We start from the raw sequence: 20,274 nt of genomic DNA, 5'->3' as shown, positions 1-20,274 counted from the left end.
TCCTTGAATAATGGGCAAATATCCCAGTGGCTAGATGTGCCAAGCTTATAGAGACATACGCCAAGAAACTTGCAGCTGTAATTGCTGCAAAAGGTGAAAAGGTGGCTCTACAAAGTACTGAGTTTGGGGGGGGGGGGTGAATAGTTATGCACGCTCATGTTTTCTTTTTTTTTTGTATAATTTCCTGTTTGTTTAACAATAAAAAATATTTTGCATCTTCAAAGTGGTAGGCATGTTGTGTAAATCAAATGATACAACCCCCCAAAAAATCAATTTTAATTCCAGGTTGTAAGGCAACAAAATAGGAGAATTGCCAAGGGGGGGTGAATACATTTGCAAGCTACTGTAAGTGTGTAGCCCCGGAAGTGATTCAACTGTTTGCAAGGATTTCCTTTGTACTGTCTTAGGAATTCAACATTCTCTGTATTGCTCTTGCCAACTCCTATTTTCACACTCCTGAGAAGCAGAGGTTCTGTTGTCTTACAGGTCTGTTGGTCTGATATCTGATTGGAGGTTAAATTTACAGTAATGATATTGGTCAACACAGACTTTGAATCTTAACATGGTTAAATGGTTATGAAAGGGTCTTAGCTTCATTGTCTCTTTCCTGCAGCAAGAGGAAATGTGAATTAATATGTGGATTATAATTCATGGACATTTTTTGAAGGAGTTGATACATTTTTCGTTAAGGCAAAACAATTCTGACATTTTAAAGCAGAAATTACAAACCTTAGAAGCCTTTTAAAACATTGAATACACTACAAGTTTGCATTTCCTGCAGGAGAATTCTCAGCAACAAAAGAGTGATCAGATTAAGATTATACATCTGTACCCTCGGCCGCCCCACTGCTTGTGTTCCATGCTCGGTTATAAATATTACTGTCCGACCCAGTACCATGGTGAAACAAAAACAATAACAAAGGTGCTGGGGCGGACATTAATACTAATAATTAATAATTAATACTGGAATTTCACTGAATGTTTCACTGGATGTTCACTACTATGCAGTAGAGTATTTTGGTGCAGGCTAAAACGTTCACCTACCATTAATGAAAGTCTTTTTTAAATGTTTTAATACAATACACTATAAATTTTTCCTGAATTAACAGTACTTGCCCACTAACACAAATTGTGCAACTTCTCTCGAAAGGAGACATATTTGTGCTTATTGACTGGGACTTTTTTTATGCAATCACTACATCATGTTTGTTGTAATGGCATGCTCTAGTTGTTTGCCCTTTGGGCAGAAAGTAAAACCCATCATCTAACAGCAGTCATCCTACAATCAACTACAAATGGAACTGTCAATCTTTCCTCCCATAACCATTCTGTACAACATGTCATCTCTGAGTATGTCTCTACTAGCACACATACAGTGCCTTCCAACCCCTTTGTTATGGTATGCCCTTGACCTTTTCCACTTTTTGTTTTGTTAGCCTAAATTGAGATTTTGAGTCACTGGACTACACACAATACTCCTTAATGTCAAAGTAATTAAAGATGAAAAGCTGGAAGGTCAATAAGTATTCAGCCCCTTTGTTATGGTATGCCTACATAAGTTAATGGACTCACTTTGTGGGCAATAATAGTGTTTAACATGATTTTGTAATCACTACCTCATCTCTGTACCCCACACATGCAATTATCTGTAAGGTCCCTCAGTCGAGCAGTGCATATCAAACACAGATTCAACCAAAAAGTCCAGGGACGTTTTCCAATGCCTCGCAAATAAGGGTAGATGTGCTATTAGTAGTTGGGTACAACATTGTAGTTACTCCACAATACTAACCTAAATGACAGAGTGAAAAGAAGGAAGCCAAAACATGCATCCTGTTTTAAAACTGTAAAAAATGTGGCAAAGAAATTAACTTTATGTCCTGAATACAAAACATTATGTTTAGGGCAAATATAACACAACACATCACTGAGTACCACCCTTCATGTTTTCATGCATGGTTGTGGTTCCAACATGTTATGGGTATACTTGTCATCGGCAAGGACTAGGCAGTGTTTAAAAATAAAAATAAATGGAATAGAGCGAAGCACAGGCAAAATCCTGAAGGAAAACCTGGTTCAGTTTGCTTTCCAACAGACTCTAGGAGACAAATTCACCTTTCAGCAGGACAATAAATTAAACACAAGGCCAAATATACACTGGAGTTGCTTACCAAGACATGAAATGTTCCTTAGTGTTCCTTAGTTATAGTTTTGGCTTAAATCGGTTTGAAAATATATGGCAAGACTTCAAAACGGCTATCTAGCAATGATCAACAACCAATTTGATAGAACTTGAAGAATGTTTAAAAGAATAATGTGCAAATATTGTACAATCTATGTGTGCAAAGCTCTTAGACTTACCCAGAAAGATTCACAGCTGTAATTGCTGCCAAAGGTTATTCGTACATGTATTGACTAAGGGGTGTGAATACTTAAGTCAATTAGTTATCTCTGTATATCATTTTCACTAAATTGCCAAAAAATTCTAAAGACATGTTTTCACTTTGTCATTATGGGGTACTGTTTGTAGATGGGTGAAGATGCAATCCAAAAAAAAGCTGGTGCACACTCACCCACACATGACACAAACACACACTGTTCATCACAAAAAGGTTGCACAGAAGCTGTCATCCTCTACACAAAGGTGTTTGCCCTGCCCTATAGTATCCCAAAGACGGTTTGTAGAAAAAAGCATTAGAATCCCTCCTAATTCTACTTTACAATACGCAGAGTGTCACTTCATGGGAATACAGTTCCCTTTTGATTCTGCATCTTCCTGTATGTATGGAGGTCTTCACTGAGTCATATGATACAATACAAAAGCCAATTATTTTGACAGGCCTAGTTCTGCCATAACACCTTTAATGTACAGTATGTGTGTGCGCGTGCGTGTGCATGTATGCGTGTGAATTAGCTGTGCCTAACGGAGTGCTGAGTCACCATTGCAGCCTGGTAACGAGGCGTCTGGAAACCTGATGTCACACTGCCCCTCGCTCTCCCTAGCGACACGGAACATTTGTTCTTACGTAACATACGCAAGGACACACTTTTACAGCACTCTCACACATGTGTGTTGACGTGTGAGTGTGTGTGTGTTTGCATGTGGATGTCTGTGATAGTATTTGTATTTGTGTTTTCCTCCTAAACACGTGGGTAATTCTTAGAATCAAAACAGTGATGGTCAGCCATCTGCAAGAGTTCAAGAGAACATCTCGCTAAAAATAAAACAATCAAGCTTTCAGCTGATTTTTAAGGAGCTCACCTATGAATCCTCTGGGTGAGCTACATACCAAATATTGAAATGGCAAAACACAATGAATAAAAAACAAAAGACCAACAATGACACACACGCACACACACAACCACAAGTCCTGACACTCTCCTCACATCCCAAGCCCAGACTCCCAGTCCATAATCCCTATGGAAAGCTCTCCACAGAGTAAAGGAGATACTGGGGAAGGAAGAGAAAAGAAGAAAGCCTATGCATTCCACATACTAAGCCAGCGAGAGGGGAAGTCGTGGAGGAATCCGAGAGCAAACATTTTGGCGTTTGTTTGCTGTTGACATTGGGCCCAATGTGTGTTTGGCGCCTGGACTGTTTCCTGTCCAGCTGACTCGTGCAAACAGCAAGGGTCTTCTCTCCCTCCATCCCTCCATCCTCAGTTCCATCCTTCTGTCTCTGCAAAAAGACACAAGCTTGTGAATTTCTAATATGGTCAAAATAATTTGTCACACTAATCAAATAAATTACTTTTTGAATGAAGCTTGAACAAGAAACACACTGGCTCACATAAAGAAAAAGCCCTGGAAGCATACAGTAACATATGCATGAAATGTAACGCTCGTCGTAAGTGGTAGTTGAAGTGGACCAAGGCGCAGCGTGGTAAGTGTTCATGATTACTTTATTCATAAACACACTCAAACAAAATAACAAAAAACGAAAACGCACAGTTCCGTCAGGTACAGACACTAAACAGAAAACAACCTCCCACAAACACAGGAAGAAAACAGGCTGCCTAAGTATGATTCCCAATCAGAGACAACGATAAACAGCTGCCTCTGATTGGGAACCACACTGGCCCAAAAACATAGAAACAGAAAACATAGAGTTTCCCACCCGAATCACACCCTGACCTAACCAAATATAGAGAATAATAAGGATCTCCACGGTCAGGGCATGACAGTACCGCCCCCCCTCAAAGGTGCGGACTCCGGCCACAAACCTCAACCTATAGGGGAGGGTCCGGGTGGGCATCTCCTCTTGGTGGAGGCTCCGGTGCGGGACGCAGATCCCCCTCCGCTTTGGGCTCCCCCCACTTTCATGGAACCGGACCGTGGATCGTCGCCGGAGGCTCCGGACCCTGGATCGTTGCCGGAGAAACCGTACCGTAGATCATCGCCGGAGGCTCTGACTGGGAACTCCCGCTGGAAGCTCCGGACTGTGGACCGTTGCTGGAGACTCCGGACTGCGGACCGTCGCTGGAGACTCCGGACTGCGGACCGTCACTGCAGTCTCCGGACTGCGGACCGTCGCTGCAGGCTCCGGACTGCGGACCGTCGCTGCAGGCTCCGGACTGGGGACCGTCGCTGCAGGCTCCGGACTGGGGACCGTCGCTGCAGGCTCCGGACTGGGGACCGTCGCTGCAGGCTCCGGACTGGGGACCGTCGCTGCAGGCTCCGGACTGGAGACCGTCGCTGCATCCCTACAGGCTCCGGGCCATGGATCGTCACTGGAGGCTTCGTGCCATGGATTATCACTGGAGGCTCCGGGCCATGGATTATCACTGGAGGCTTCGTGCCATAGATCATCACTACAGGCTCCGGGCCATGGATCATCACTACAGGCTCCGGGCCATGGATCATCACTGGTGGCTTCGGACCATGGATCATCACTGGAGGCTTCGTATGTGGAGCCGGAACAGGTCTCACCTGTATTACTCAAAAACATAGAAAGAGAAAACATAGAGTTTCCCACCCGAGTCACACCTTGATCTAACCAAACATAGAGAATAATAAGGATCTCTACGGTCAGGGCGTGACATGAAAAGTATTATAAGCAAGGTCTAATTTTCAGGTCAAATGAGCACAACAATATTGACCCATTCTCTCTCGGGCCCACGCTAACCCAGTAAGCCGTTGTATTTGGCCCTGTCTCCTACTCCCTGCAGAGCTCTCTGTTGTCACCCTCATATGGCTCAACCCCTTGCTACTTCACACCTTGCTTTCATTAGTACTTGGGTCGGAAACAGATCGCAGGGCCTGACGTGTGTGTGTGCCCGGGGGTGTGGGGTGGGGGGGGGGCAGTGTGTGTGGGGTGCATGCGGGCACATCCGGCACCAGCCAGAGAGGCGTGGCCAACACAGGGCTGCTTACGCAGGTCTTTACCTCCTGTCTCCTCCTCAGTGACAGGTGAGGCTTTGAAGTGCCCCCAGTTAGATGTCAATGTGTTTCTCGTTACACACACAGCAAATTTTAATTGCCAGTCAGTCACACACTACAAAGTGACCAATAAACAAGGTTTTGGAACCAGGGAACAGTTTGGGGTCACTCTAGTTTATGCCTGTACGCATACAGTCTGGAATCTGCGGAGTGTCGCCATGGTAATTCTGACAACATCGAGCCGATCCCTTATTTCCGGTGTGCACCAGTGAATCCGTTAAATGATGAAGTCATAATTGTCAGAAAATGTCAGCTGGACTAAAAACATGTTTATGCTAGCAGGAAGGGGGTTATGTAAGAGCACCCCATTTACAGTGCTGTTGTGTGTTGTGTAAGCGGTCCCCCTGGACAATGTCTCCTCTTGAAACATTTAGGATGTTCGAGGCCTTTCCACCCCATCCCCAAGCCCCTGTCCCTCCTTCCTTATCCCCCTGTATCCGTACCACCCAGCCCTAAAGCAGCTGGAACCCCTGATCCCTAACCAGGCCTTTGAGCTGCCACCTCCTCTCAGAAGCACTATTGATGATGGTGGTATAGGTAGTGACAAACATTTGGGGACAAATAAGTGGACTGTTACAGGACTTGTTACGTCACATTGCTAGTCAACGTACAGCATGCATGAGCACAAACACAGTCACACACACAAACACAACCCAGGCACAGACAAATGAATGGATAAACACGCTCACAAAAAGTAACTGAGAGCAAAAACCCCACAAAGCTCTCTCCAAACTCAAGTCTCTCCTCACTCCACCATTAAACTTCACACATACACACAAAACAAGCACGCAAGCATGCACACACACACAATCCCTCTCCCCTTCTTATCTGTCAAACAATATATCTCCATTGAGCCCCACCTGGCTATGTACTTATCTGGCTCCCTTTGTAACTATTAGGGTCAGGGCCGTCTCATGGCTGTTGTTTTGTCTTGGCCTGGCCTAAGTGATGCTGGCTCATCTATCCCCCTTTCAGAGAAGCCAGTCAGGGCCGTGGCCCCTGTGGCCCCTACACATGTAGCCCCTGGCAAGGATAAAGAGAGAGGGGTCGTGAGTGTCGGTAGTATCCCCTCATAGAGGCACGTCCTGGGACATAATTCACAGCTTTGTCCAGGGTTTAACTGGTCCTGTAATTAACCCTCCCCTTCTCTTCACTGCGCCGCAGGCTGTTGAGGACCAAATTTTAACAAAAGTCCACACAACCAAAGCACTGTCAACGGACGGTGTCACCCGTCTGAAAGACATTCCAGTGACCTGATAGACACAATGACAAAGAGGACGCCTTCAATCGGCAGACAACATACACACAGTGGACAAAACAAATACCACACACAAGGCAAGCACACATGCCAACAAACATCATTATGAGTCTTTAACACATGGACAGATAGACATACTTATCCACGTATGAGTGTGTGTGTGTGTGTGTGTGTGTGTGTGTGTGTGTGTGTGTGTGTGTGTGTGTGTGTGTGTGTGTGTGTGTGTGTGTGTGTGTGTGTGTGTGTGTGTGTGTGTGTGTGTGTGTGTGTGTGTGAAAAAGCTCTGCACTCAACAATTGACCATTTTACTTTGTAGATCATGATAAAATTGTGCTTACACAACAATTAAGAAGCCATAAGGTTGAGTTGCTGGTTTGGCTCTCCATCCTAAGGAGGACTCCAGCTGTATGCCTTAGCATGGGCAAGCTAGCCTGAGTGCCAGTCTGTTTGTACATTTACGTCATTTGTACCATCATGCCAACTCCTTGTCACTCATTGTCATGCCAAACAAAACTTGCCAATGACTGTAATGGCGTTGTCAATAGCACAAAAATATCTGGAACACAGCTATGAGCAAGCATGAACATTCACAAAACTCTCACCAAACTTTAATGTTCAGGGTCAGCCCACAGACATTACAAGGAGGCCTTACTCACTTTTGACGGTAAGAACGGTTAGTCACAACCCACTGGGCACATACTGGTTGAATCAACGTTGTTCACACGTAATTTAATAATGTAATTGAATAGTGTTTACATAATGTTTATAATGTTTACATATTTTGCATTACTCATCTCATATGTATACACTGTATTATATCCTATTTTACTGTAGCTTAGCCTATGCCACACTGACATCGCTTGTCCAAATATTTATATATTCTTAATTCCATTCCTTTCCTTTAGATTGTGTAGATATTACTTGTTAGACATTACTGCACTGTTGGAGCTAGAAACACAAGCATTTCACTACACCCGCAGTAACATCTGCTAAAAACTTGTATGTGACAAATAAAATTTGATTTGATTTTGATTTCAATGAAATTCCACGTAATGTCAATGAAATTACGTTGAACCAATGTGGAATAAACGTTGAATTGATTTGTGCCCAGTGGGTAAACAGTACGGTGATACAGCATGTTCAAACTAAGCGTCAGTGTGCTCTACATACAGTCTGTAACAGGCGTCGTTGTGAAGAGACCAAGGCGTAGCGTGGTTAGTGCTCATCATGGATTTATTATACTGAGAACACAATAAACAGAGAAACAAAAGACGACAGCCAAACAGTTCTGTCAGGTAAGATATACTAAACAGAAATAAACCACCCACAAAACACAATGAGAAAACCCCTACATAAATATGGTCTCTAATCAGAGGCAATGAGATTCAGCTGCCTCCAATTAGAGACCAACATAGAAACAGAAAAACTAGATATTTAAACATAGAAATAGAATAACATACATCAACCCCAAAAAAAACTAAACACACAAAACAAACACCCTAATAGCCATCTGTAGCTCGGGCCCCAAAAAATATTAAGCGCACCACCTCTTTATAGACAGCAAAGACTGAAGAACAAATAAAGACACTTAGGGTGAAGATGTGCCTTGAAGTTGGGTAAATGGGGACTGTGTGTCAATAGCCAGTGGTCCACTCAGAGGTTGATAAAGACACAGGAGTGTGTGTGGCCTCTTAGAGGTAAATAAAGACATGGTGGTGATTTCACGTCTCTTTTCCCCCAGTGCTGGGGAGACAGGGTCTTTTTCACTGGACCCCCCAAACACCCCCTTGGGTCACACCAGGACACCAGTTACAATAGGGGTCAAGAGGTCAAGGGTCACACAGGGTCATATGCTTAATGACTATGCTGTTACTCCAACCCTCAACAACTCAGCATCTCTGTACATAGACTGGGGAGAAGATAGTGTCAGAAAGAGAGACAGGAGGAGTGAGAGGAGGGTGATACAATTTGGTTGGATTAATGTAACATATGGAATTGTTTTAAGATGGTCATACCATGGGTCGTTAAGCTATTAGATTTAGGATTATAGGACCCCTTTTAGTATCCCCTCCCCCCCAAAATTGGGGGCATAAAATATTGAATTTGGCCTTTATTACTATAGCCCATATAAACACATTGAATAACACATTCATAAATGGCAAAAAAAGACAGTAAAACAAAATTCATAAGGAATAAGGTTTTTAAGATTCTGTCCTATATCTAGAAGATATAAGAAAGCTCAGGAAATATTACATTTCTTTAGGGCACATATTTAACCCCCTATTTTTGTTGGCACAAAACTACCTCCATACTTCCATTCATTTGTATGAGATACCTTCAGACGAGTCCTGTGGCACTTGTGGAAGTCGTATGGGCCAAATTGTTCGGACGCTACAGAGGTTTTTGTGAGAAGACCAATTTTCGGGATGACTCATGGTCTGACAAACACCGCTGTAGCTCGGCCATCGTCCACTGCAGATGCGGAAGGCTGACATAGGCAGATGCGGTGGATTGAGAAACTGCCCATGCGAAAAATACTGATATCTCTAGCTTAAACTGATGGATTTTGATGGGGATTTTTTTATTCTGCTACTTAAATTGAAGCACTGGTGCATCGATATACTCATAAGGATTAACCAATTAATCAATCAATGAAAAAGCCACATCAGTGTTAATTACAGTAGTGATCATTTATTTAACTACACTATCATCTCACAATTTGTATTTTCCTAAGAAAGACAGGACAAGACAGAAAGAGAAATAAAGAAACAGAAAGAGATAAACACAGCAAGAGAGAGGTATCTTAAGACAGATGGAAAGAGTTTGGCTCTTCAGGCCTCAGCTGTGCTGTAGATGCTGTTGGAGAGTTGGGTCGTTTGAAGCCAGCCAGGCCACCCTCTGTCTCTCTGTCTGCATGTGGTTCTGTCTATCTGACTGGGAGGTTCCAGTAGGTTCCGAGCGGGTCTAGTTGTTCTGGATTATGGTGTTCCAGCTAGCTAATCTTCTCGGCTAGCTTTCATGTGAGCCATGTTCCTCTGTGGGACACTTCACAGAGAGGGATACCACTGACCCAAGACACTGAACCCCTGCCATTACGCAACAAACCCTGGCCCACTGGCCAGCCAGTCAGGATGTAGCACGCTCCTGTCCCAGTACTGCTACCGCTCGTTAAACCTGTTTATTAGACGACAAATCTCAGAGCTATCTCTGCTCTCTGTAATTCACCCTAGTAACAGGACAAACAAGGGGACCAATACAGTGGCGAACTTAGTATGAACTTAGTCAAACTGAGTCAAACAACAGTAATACCTATTACGAGACCTGAGTGTGTGTGGATGGTGTCATCATTGTTGTCATCATGTGGGTGAACTCTGATTTATAGATGCAAGCAATGGAAAGTGTGAAATGAGACTTGAATCTCTTGGGCCAAAGAGTCATGTTATATTCATCCAGACACAGACGCAAACTGCGTGAGAGTGCACATTGTGCACACACACGCTCTTTCTCTTTCTCTTCCACAGCTTCTAAGGTGTTGCATAACTTTCTCTAAACACACTCTCACTTTCACTTTAACTTTCACACACACACACACACACACACACACACATTCACACACTAACAGAGGCTGCTCTGGCCCCAGCGGTTCCCTGATTAGTGAGTGTGACGTGGGAGGGGTGTAATGGGAAAGGCTGTGAGTCACAGCTGGTGGGAGAATCACTCTCCCTGGCCTAGGCCTGCGGTCAGGATCCCCTCATCCGGTGGACCAGCTGCCAGGCTGCATTGGAAACATAACGCTTCGAACACACCGACGGCGTCATTGCATCACTGCTGCATAACATTTTGCGTAGCTAGGCAACAATACTGATGCAGGTATCTTTTGCAGATGGTCGCATGCGGTTGGACACATGGAGAGAATCATTTTCGCAGTATTCTCAAAACCGTGTCTTTTTGACACAACTGCTGACAGCTACAGGGACATAAACACAAAAAATGCTGCTTGGAGACAAGTGTCCACGATAGTAGGATTGCCAGGTCAGTTTAGTAGTGAGCTTGTGCTAGATGTGGCTAGTTAACGTGAGCTAGCTAGCTAACCTTTGCTTGCTAACCAGCCAATGAGGTGTATGTGTGAAAGAAATAGTCATATAAATTTTACCAAATAATCATGTTTGAAAGAGTGTGAGTGTGTATGTCAGATAAATAGTAATAGAAATGGTAGATACTACTGTACCCCTGATAATTTGGTCAGATAACCGTGTGTGTGTGTGTGTGTGTGTGTGTGTGTGTGTGTGTGTGTGTGTGTGTGTGTGTGTGTGTGTGTGTGTGTGTGTGTGTGTGTGTGTGTGTGTGTGTGTGTGTGTGTGTGTGTGTACAGTAGGTGACATGTCCATGATAGCTATCTAATAACTGTAGTTATGCTAGGTAATGGTTTGGCTTATCATGTTCATGTCTATGTAGAAGAAGATTTTAGGAGGAAGTGGAGAGGACTCAGGGACAGGTATCAGAGAGAGAGATCGAGAGAGAAGGGCAGAGAAAGAGAAGAAGAGGTCTGGGTCAGCAGCTTCAGACCAGCAGCCTTGGTGCTTCTGCCACATTCTTTCTTTTCTGGATCCATTTATTGTGCCTATGGCAACGAGTGGCAATTTTACAGCCAGACCCTCTACTACGTCTACGTCATCCACGAGTATGACCACCACCGGTGCAGCCATGGAAGACAGGGCGGCAGCGATGAAGACGATGAAATGGAGGAAGCACCTCTGGATCTCGGACCACCTGAGATTATTATGAACCCCACAGAAGTGACCACTGAGGACCTCGTTGAACAGGATGTGGCCGTGGAGACAAACGAGGAGAGAAACACAGAGAGAGAAACGAAGAGGAACGTCGTCACACCAGGCGTCATCGGAGGTACCAGCCCCCAGAGCCACTCAACTCATTTCAGCAGAGGCTCTTCCAAGCCATCGAGAGGGATGCAGCCCAACCTGATGCTCACAGGAATGAGGATGAAGAGACCCTCTTTGCCATGGGCCTGGTGCCAACCCTGAAGAGGCTGCCTCAGCAAAGAAAAGCAGCAGTCAAGGTTAAAATGTATCAGCTGCTTTTCGAAGCTGAGTTCAAAGGTGCGTTTTGTTTCTTCTCCACATCACAGGTAGTGTCATAAGTGTTGCGACAGTGAAGTAAAGTAGGTAATTCTTTACAGTATACTCATGTAGGCTAATTGGTATTTCAGATCAAAGTATTAATATGAGGCAATTGTACAGCTGTTGTTTCTAGGTTAGAAAATATCCCAAAACAACAGTTTACTGTCTAAATATTTGCCTGTCATATTCATCTTTATCTCTGAAATACAAATTCCATGAGTAAACAGCGAGTAATACCAACTTTACCGCACTGTTCCAATATTTATGCCTCTAACTACACTATACAAGCAGTATTTAGTTAACATAAATCTCACCTTTTATGGTGTTCTATTATGTTAAGCTTGTATGAGTTGTTTTTCTCTTCCCTTCCAGAGATGGGGTCCATTTAGCCGACCAGCTAACAGGAAGGACAGGAAGAGGAGAGCAGTCGTCTGGTTGTTGTTTTGACCTCCCTCATTGTACCTTTCTTTTCACACATGTCCATTCCGTTTAAATTCAGTCAATTCATAAAGTCATTTGTTTATAAGGTCTTAGGATAGCATTCATTATTAGTGTTAATTAGATTTCTGAATTGACAGAATTGAAACTCATATATTTCTTTCATTTAAAACCACTTGAAAACCAGGGTGTTGAAACTTTTTGTGAAGTTATTTTCCATCAACTGGTCCATGACGTCCAGGGGCCATTTGTTTGTTTAGCTGTATTATGGCTACACATTATTTTCTTTTTTTCAGAGACACACACACACACACACACACACACACACACACACACACACACACACACACACACACACACACACACACCTCTCCTCCACTCTTCTCTCCACCTCAGATCTCCAGTGCCCTGCCCTCCTTCTTTATGGCCATGTCTGAAGTTCCCCTACTACGTCTAGGCTTTATGAGTAGTCCCTGTATCTGTCTGCAGTTGTGCCAAAAAATACATGCTCTTGTTGTTCTTACAGATTACAGGCTACACATTACTTTTTTTAAAAATGTTAACATGCACACACAACTCTTTCAATAGTTGTATTCTTTTTAAACATTTTTACAACACACATACCTGTCATGTTCTTTCCTGTACTTGAATACTTTAAGTAAATTATAATGTTTTCATAGTCAGTTGTTTCAGTTGTTTATTAATATCTCATTTAGACTTAATCTGCTCATTTGTTCCCTACACCTTCGTAGATCTAAGACAACCTGTATTTTGTCAGGCCAGTGAACATGGTGGTAAACTGTACTATTTGTATGGACCCTAGGTTACCCTTTCCCTTAGTTATCATACTAACTGTATGTCGTATAACCTTAATTAGTGCTCCTGCTCACCTGATATACCATGCCAGGTGTGTATAATACTGACGTTAATGAGAGAGGGAAGGGGTTTTAAGGTGTGGTCTTTACTCCCAAATGTCACTTAAATACAGCTTCCAAATGAAGAGAGACAATGATAAATAAAGTAATCTGGGGAAAAAAATGCAATTTTATGGACAATGGTGGATGGTTCTTAAAATAACCTTTGTGCTATTGGGCTCTTCAAAGAGCTGTTTCACTCCACGGCAAACTGCCATGGGACTTCACCTGCTGGCGATGAGAAGTAGGTGGTCAGCTTCTCCCTCACCTGGAGTGCCTGTCTGGGGGCGTTGTTGGTACCTGCCCTGGTGACATCAGGAAGGTGACCTCCAAAGGTAGTTGTGTAGAACACATGTGGCCTTCACGCAGGCATCGACATTTGAGGGGCTGAGACCAAGCACTCTCCGATACATTCTCCACCGGGCTGCCAGAATCCCAAAGGCGCATTCAACAACTAACCTTGCACTGGACAGTCGTTTGTTAAAGATCCTTACAGGCTTTGGCAATGGCAGCTGGCGTCCAGCGTAGGGCCTCATGAGGTTGAGTCTTAAAGGGAAGGCCTCAACGCCGACGAAGACGTGGGGAACAGGTCCCAGGTCTTCAGCTCCAGGGAGTGGTGCAGGTGGTGGAATCTCCAGGGTGCCATCCTGAAGTGCCTGGCCGAAGGCAGAGTCCCGGAGGGTCCCGCCATCACTTCCCTTGCCGTAAGCACCAACATCGACAACACGGAACAGTAGATGGCATCTACTACAGCCAAGAGTACAACTGAATATGTACACTTGTAGTTGTAGAAATGCGAACCTGAGCACGGTAGAGCCTGAATTACTACATGTTTCCGGTCAATGGAGCCAAGACAGTTGGGGAAATTCCACCTCTCCAGGAACTCGGCAGCGATGGCCCTCCAGTCTTCCTCCTTGGGACAGGCATGTATTCACCAACCAGACAGTCCCAAATGGCTTGTGCCACAGAGGGGACAATGCCTGCCACCGTGGACCGTCCAACTCGGAAGCTGAATCCGATGGTCCTGTAGGAGTCCCCTGTCGCCAAGAATCTGAAATATAATTCAAAATAATGATCAATATTGTGTGTAACTTGAATTCCACCCACATATTCTATCTACTCATATATCTACCTCATTACTGTTTATTATGCTCTACTAATTATATTGTAATACTCATCAACCATCATTAACAATGCCTTAAAACAGTACAATTCAGTCTATGACTATATCAATAAACTGTAGCCCAGGCCAACTCTACTCTTAGAAAGAATGGTACTATCTACTCAAAAGGGTTCTCCTGCTTTCCCCATAGGAGATCCCTTTTTGGTTCCAAGTAGAACCCTATTGGGTTCCATGTATAACATTTTCCCCAAAGGGTTATACCTGGAACCAAAAATGGTTATCCTATGGGGAAAGCAGAAGGACACTTTTGGAACCTTTTTCTCTAAGAGTGTATGTGAGTCCAATAAGAATGTAATGAATGACTACAACAATGGGTCCTGGAGAAGACTATCCTACCTTCATCAGAGCAGAAGGCACTCCAATTTTCTTTTCATTTGGTAACATTGCATAATTAAAAAAGGATTATAAACCAACTTTGGGAAAAGTTATAGTCCTAATGAACATTTTGTAAAAGTACATCTGATATCAAATAGGGACTATTAACTAGAGAGCCCTTTAGCTAGCTAGGTTGCACATAAAAGCAATGTATCAAATAGCAATCAATTATGGTATCAAAGGCTTTAAAAATGTACTAGAATGTAGCTTACCGGAGACAAATCGCCAGGCGTTCAACTGGGCTGATGGACTCCCGGTAGTTGGTATCCATCCAGGTGATCCTGGCTCCAACCATCTTGAGCAGGTGATCGAACTGGCTTCGGTCCAGACGAAAGTAACTTCGGAATTCCTCTCCAAACAGTCGAAGCTCTTGAATGAGATGGTGGAACTCCCCTGCCTGCTTTCGGGACTTTAACCATCTCTGGACCCACACAGACCTGCGCTTTCGGCGGGGCTGGTCCCGGCCCAACAGCGCGCTCAAGACCACCTTCCTCAACGTTGGTCTCATTGTTGAAAGAGCCGAATCTGCTATCTTGACTATTATGCATTTCGCTCCAAAGCTGCATTTTGGAGGGAAATTATATTATAGGCTCTCACAATTAATTTGTGGATGTCATCGAATAAATAATATACTTGGCAAATAAATGAATAAAAAATGTAAAGAAATTCTCCAGTCAAACTGTTTTTATTATGTAATCCCACTTTTTCTTTTACTGGATATGTGTGCAACAAAAATTCAACATTCACATTTTGCTACTTTCTGTCAAGTCTACGCATACAAATTGATGCATACGTTCGATTAATCGAACGTATGCACCACACAGAACGCACTGCAACTGCCTATGCAACGCAATGCTGCAAGGCAAACGCAGCGTTCCATTGGAAATGAATGTACTTCTGGTGTATTGACACGCAATGACGCAGTCGGTGTGTTCGAAGCGTAGTCAGTCTGCTGTAAACCGTATACACTGCTGCTCCAATCTGGTCTAGTGGGAGATTAGAGCTGAGTAGCCATACAGATCACAGGGAGGATCTCACCACAGAGACCTTCCTCTTCCCCCCGTTACACACACGGGGTTGATTCTTAGAAAACGTATGCAGACTCACGCTGACTTGCGTAGATGAGTACACCTGCTCAGAGATTTGTATCTGTTGCAGTGGATAGTGTTGGATGTTAACATGAGAACGTAGTCGTATACAATATAAATTCCCTCCCACACTTAAGTGTTTCATGATTCAGCTCCAAGACAGTCAGTAGGTGGTCTGGACCTAGTGGGGAGTGTAAAGCTCTCACAGTCTGACTTCAGAATTCAGCTTTTATCCATGTTCTCCTAATGTCACATTTCTAAGTTGCTCCAAATGTCAAGTTTTTGTTTCTCTTGATGTTCTGTATCGTTCCATTTCTCCAAGTTAAGGGTTAAGTTTAGGCACTCATTCCAAATGATTGAGGTAAGAGTAAAGGTTTGGAATAGTGTTATATAAATATATTTATTAACAGTGTCCATGATCCATCCACCTCCCCTGTCCAAAACACGCTAGCAAAAACCAAGCCTACTTACTTGATGGTAATATTGCTCACTGTTGCCCTTAGTGGCTGGTTTTGAAAGCATTTCCTTTCCTCAGGACATGGATAGACGTCCAATTTCGACTTCAATCTTGAACGACCTGGCTGGTGGATCCATGATTCCATGTAATTTCAGCAAGCAATGACACCCACCATCTCAGATTATTCTGAAGAGAGACCACATGGTTCCTTTACAAAGATATAAGGAATAGCCAACACTTGTCCAACAACAGCAAACAATTTGTCAATGGGGACATGTTGGTAGAATTAGAGGTCTTGCTAGTCATGCTAGAGTGCCTTTCCTTTATCCTCATCTTACACTAGGAAGGGAACATCACTCAATGTTTGTGGAATAAAATTCACTGGAGCGGGTTGAGTTAATTTGGCATCTAGTGGAAGAAAGGCATGTGTTTCCAGGCTTTGTGTGTGTGTGTGCGTGCGTGCGTGCGTGTCTGTGTCTGTATCTGTGTGACTGTAAGTATTCTGAAGCCCTGTGTGTTCAATGGTTGCAAGTTGCCCCCTGCCAACCCAGACACCCCCAAAAGGACAGACAGGACCTCAGGATCAGTTTGTCTATCTATTTAAACTGTAATGACCTAGCTGAGTTACAGTCCCTCATTGTCAGAGTTATCTGGGGTGAACACTGTTTATTCACCAGGCCCTGATAGCCAATGCCGTGATCAGCCCCCTAAGCAATCAGGGCAACCGAACACTCATAATGTTACCGTATTCCCTCTCCAAGCATAAATACCATGCATTCTAACACCATCAATGGCCAATTCCACCAATCCACAAATCCAGTTGAGTGAAACTTCAAAATACCTTGTCTTCTGCCTTCTCATCTCACCTACCCAGACAGACTGATGATGATCTGTGCTCTGTCAGAGTTTATGGGGAAAGTAGGTGTGGCTCAAGTGTACATGAGGGGAAAATTGTGTGTGTGAGTGCTGTGTATGTGTGTGAGAGTGTTGTGTATGTGTGAGAGTGTTGTGTATGTGTGTATGCATGTGCGTTAATGGACAGAGGTCTGCCGGGGCACTAAAGAAACGCCTCAAGTACCACAGCAAGACCCTCCTGAAGCGGTGTGACATCCAGCCCTCAAACATGGTGAGCCTGCTACTCAGCGCTATCTGTGTGTGCGCAAGCAGCCTATCCCACATGAAAAAATACTATAGTTTTGTATGGTATAAATACTGTAGTATTACTATATTTATATACTATAGTACTCACCTTAGTGTTTTTGCAGACTTTATTGTAGTATTACCGTAGTGTTCTTGCTTTTGTTTTTGCGCAAACATTTCCATAAATAAAATGATCATACTGATGGAATCATTTTCAGCTTTCCACCATGATACATCAGATTTTTTCAATGGATATATATTTATAGGTACAACTCATTAATTGTGTACATGATTGTCATTGCACAGTAGAGTAATATGGATAAATAACTGCTATTATTTACAAAGTTATCAAAGTACACATACATTTATTTTTAGGCCTACCATAGTACGCACCATATATACTGTGATCAAATATAGTAAATACTATATAGAGTACACAATGATAATATTACTTATGGGACAGTCTATTGCAATGTAGTACAAAATTATATAGTACAGTAAGTGTTATTACAGTTTTTCTTAATCACCTACAAGCATTTTTTAGACCAATGTAGTCAATTTTCAGAAGTCTTGGGGCCTTTTGCCAAACATTAAACGCATATTTTTGTTTATGTAGTTGCCTTTAAAACATAAATGCATTCATCAAAACAATTTTAAAATATCATAATTACAAATACATTCATCAAGAACATTCAAAAGAACTTGATTGCCTGCAATAAGATTAACGCAGCCTTACTTATCGCTTGAATCCAAGCAGACAAAACAGAAAGTTAGTCTGTATTTTAAAAATCCCAGTAGATCAATACATTTTTTTTGCAGTCACTAAATCATGATGATCAAAATTGGAAGTACAACTATCCAAAGGTGCAGAATGATGGGCATTTGATCATTGCTATTCTGCTATAGATATTTCAACACAGATCACAAAATTGCTTGTATGCTATTGATAAAAACTGTAATGACTGAAAGTTACTACAGTTTGTAGTGTATTTTACGGTATACTACAAAATTCTATAGTAAGTACTACACGATCAATGGATACTACAGTGTGTAGTATAGTATTCTAAAGTATACTACACAATTCTATAGTAAACACTACACGATCAAGATATACTACAGTGTATAGTATAGTATAGTATTCTACACCATAATACTGTTTCTATAGTAAACTGTAGTATTTTTTATGTGGGATCTGTCATTCGCGCTCTAATGGGACTCACACACTATTAACTATTAAGCTACAAGGATATTAGACAAAAGATGTTGAAGCTATTGTTAATTATCATGATTAAAGGGATAGTTCTGGATTTTGGCAATGAAGCCCTTTATCTACAGTACTTCCCCAGAGTCAGGATACTGTTTGTATGTCTCTGCATCCAGTATGAAGGAAGGTAGAGGTAGTTTTGCGAGCCAATGCTATCATAGCACAAAGATTGGAAGTCTTCGGGATCACTTCCAGTCTTAGCCCTAATGCTCGCTGATCCTGGAGACATCCATTCTTTGCGCTAACGCTAGTTATGAACTGCTTGTCAAGAGGTTTACTTAACTTTCTCAGGTACAAAGAAAAAGGTTCATACAATTTGTCACCTGCAGGAATATAAATATTGACCTCTGAATCAAAGGAAAGAATACTGGGTTGACAATATTCCAACAAGTTACAGGCACAGCAATAATTATTTCCATCTAGGATAGTTTTGACATACCAACCTCTGGTTGGCTTTCTGACTTTCAACATGTGGGACATCTTTCGTAATGTTCTGGTGAAAAATGAATCTACTCGGCTACCTGGGGCAGCAGGTAGCCTAGTGGTTAGAGTGTTGGACTAGTAACTGAAAGGTTGCAAGATCAAATCCTGAGCTGACAAGGTAAAAATCTGTTGTTCTACCCCTGAACAAGGCAGTTAACCCACTGTTCCTTGGCTGTCATTGAAAATACGAATTTGACTTGCCTGGTAAAATAAAAAATCTAGGGGCTTACGTGCACTGTTGCAATTTGGTGCAATCCTCTCTTATCCGTCTTTAAAATACCAATCTGTGACACCTCACCCCCATTGTTTCTACGAATCATGTCTGTTTGTGGGTGTACTGTTTCTAGAATGATGAATTGGTCCAAGAGGAGTTGAATGTATACAATTATAACAACTACTAATAATGATTTACCATACATGGAAATCACATCCTCTACCTTTTCCATCTCTTCCTTCTCACCCGTCATATTTTAGTGGTGACCATTAGTGTCAGTAATGTAAACCCAGTGTTGGGTAGCTGTGGAGCTTGGGCTGTCTCTGTCCAATCCTTATCACCCACACACCCACACGAACACACACATGCACGAACACACACACACACACACACACACACACACACACATACACACACACACAGAAGTCTCCACTCGGCAGGCTCCATAAATATCCCAGGTGTGTCAACATGCCTCATCATGGTCCCCAGAGCACCCCAGGAGACACTGGGGCCTGCCCCGCCATGCAGTTGGGCAAAGCCTGCTTCCTTCTGTCCTCCCTACTCCAACCCATCCCATCCTGGATGGCACTCACCCTTACCCCAGATGGCCCACACATTAGCTCTCCCTGGAGTGGACCATGGTGGCTTGATGGGTATGTCCACAGGCTCAGGGTGATGGTGTTGTTGCTCTCATTGACCATGGATCATTGCCTCCTTGGCCATCCTGCTACTATTTATTTATTTAATTTTATTTAACCTTTGTTTACAGTTTTTACAATCACTTTGGCACTAATTTCAGAACGTGGTAATTATTTTAAACTCTAGACACAAAATTCAAAACAGTCAGCACTTGTAACACAGGCTGTCCAATGTTCAAAACATTGCA

The sequence above is a fragment of the Salmo salar genome, chromosome ssa05 (genome assembly GCF_905237065.1).
Source record: "Salmo salar chromosome ssa05, Ssal_v3.1, whole genome shotgun sequence".
Lineage (NCBI taxonomy): Eukaryota > Metazoa > Chordata > Actinopteri > Salmoniformes > Salmonidae > Salmo > Salmo salar.
Note: the sequence above shows the minus strand (reverse complement) of the source record.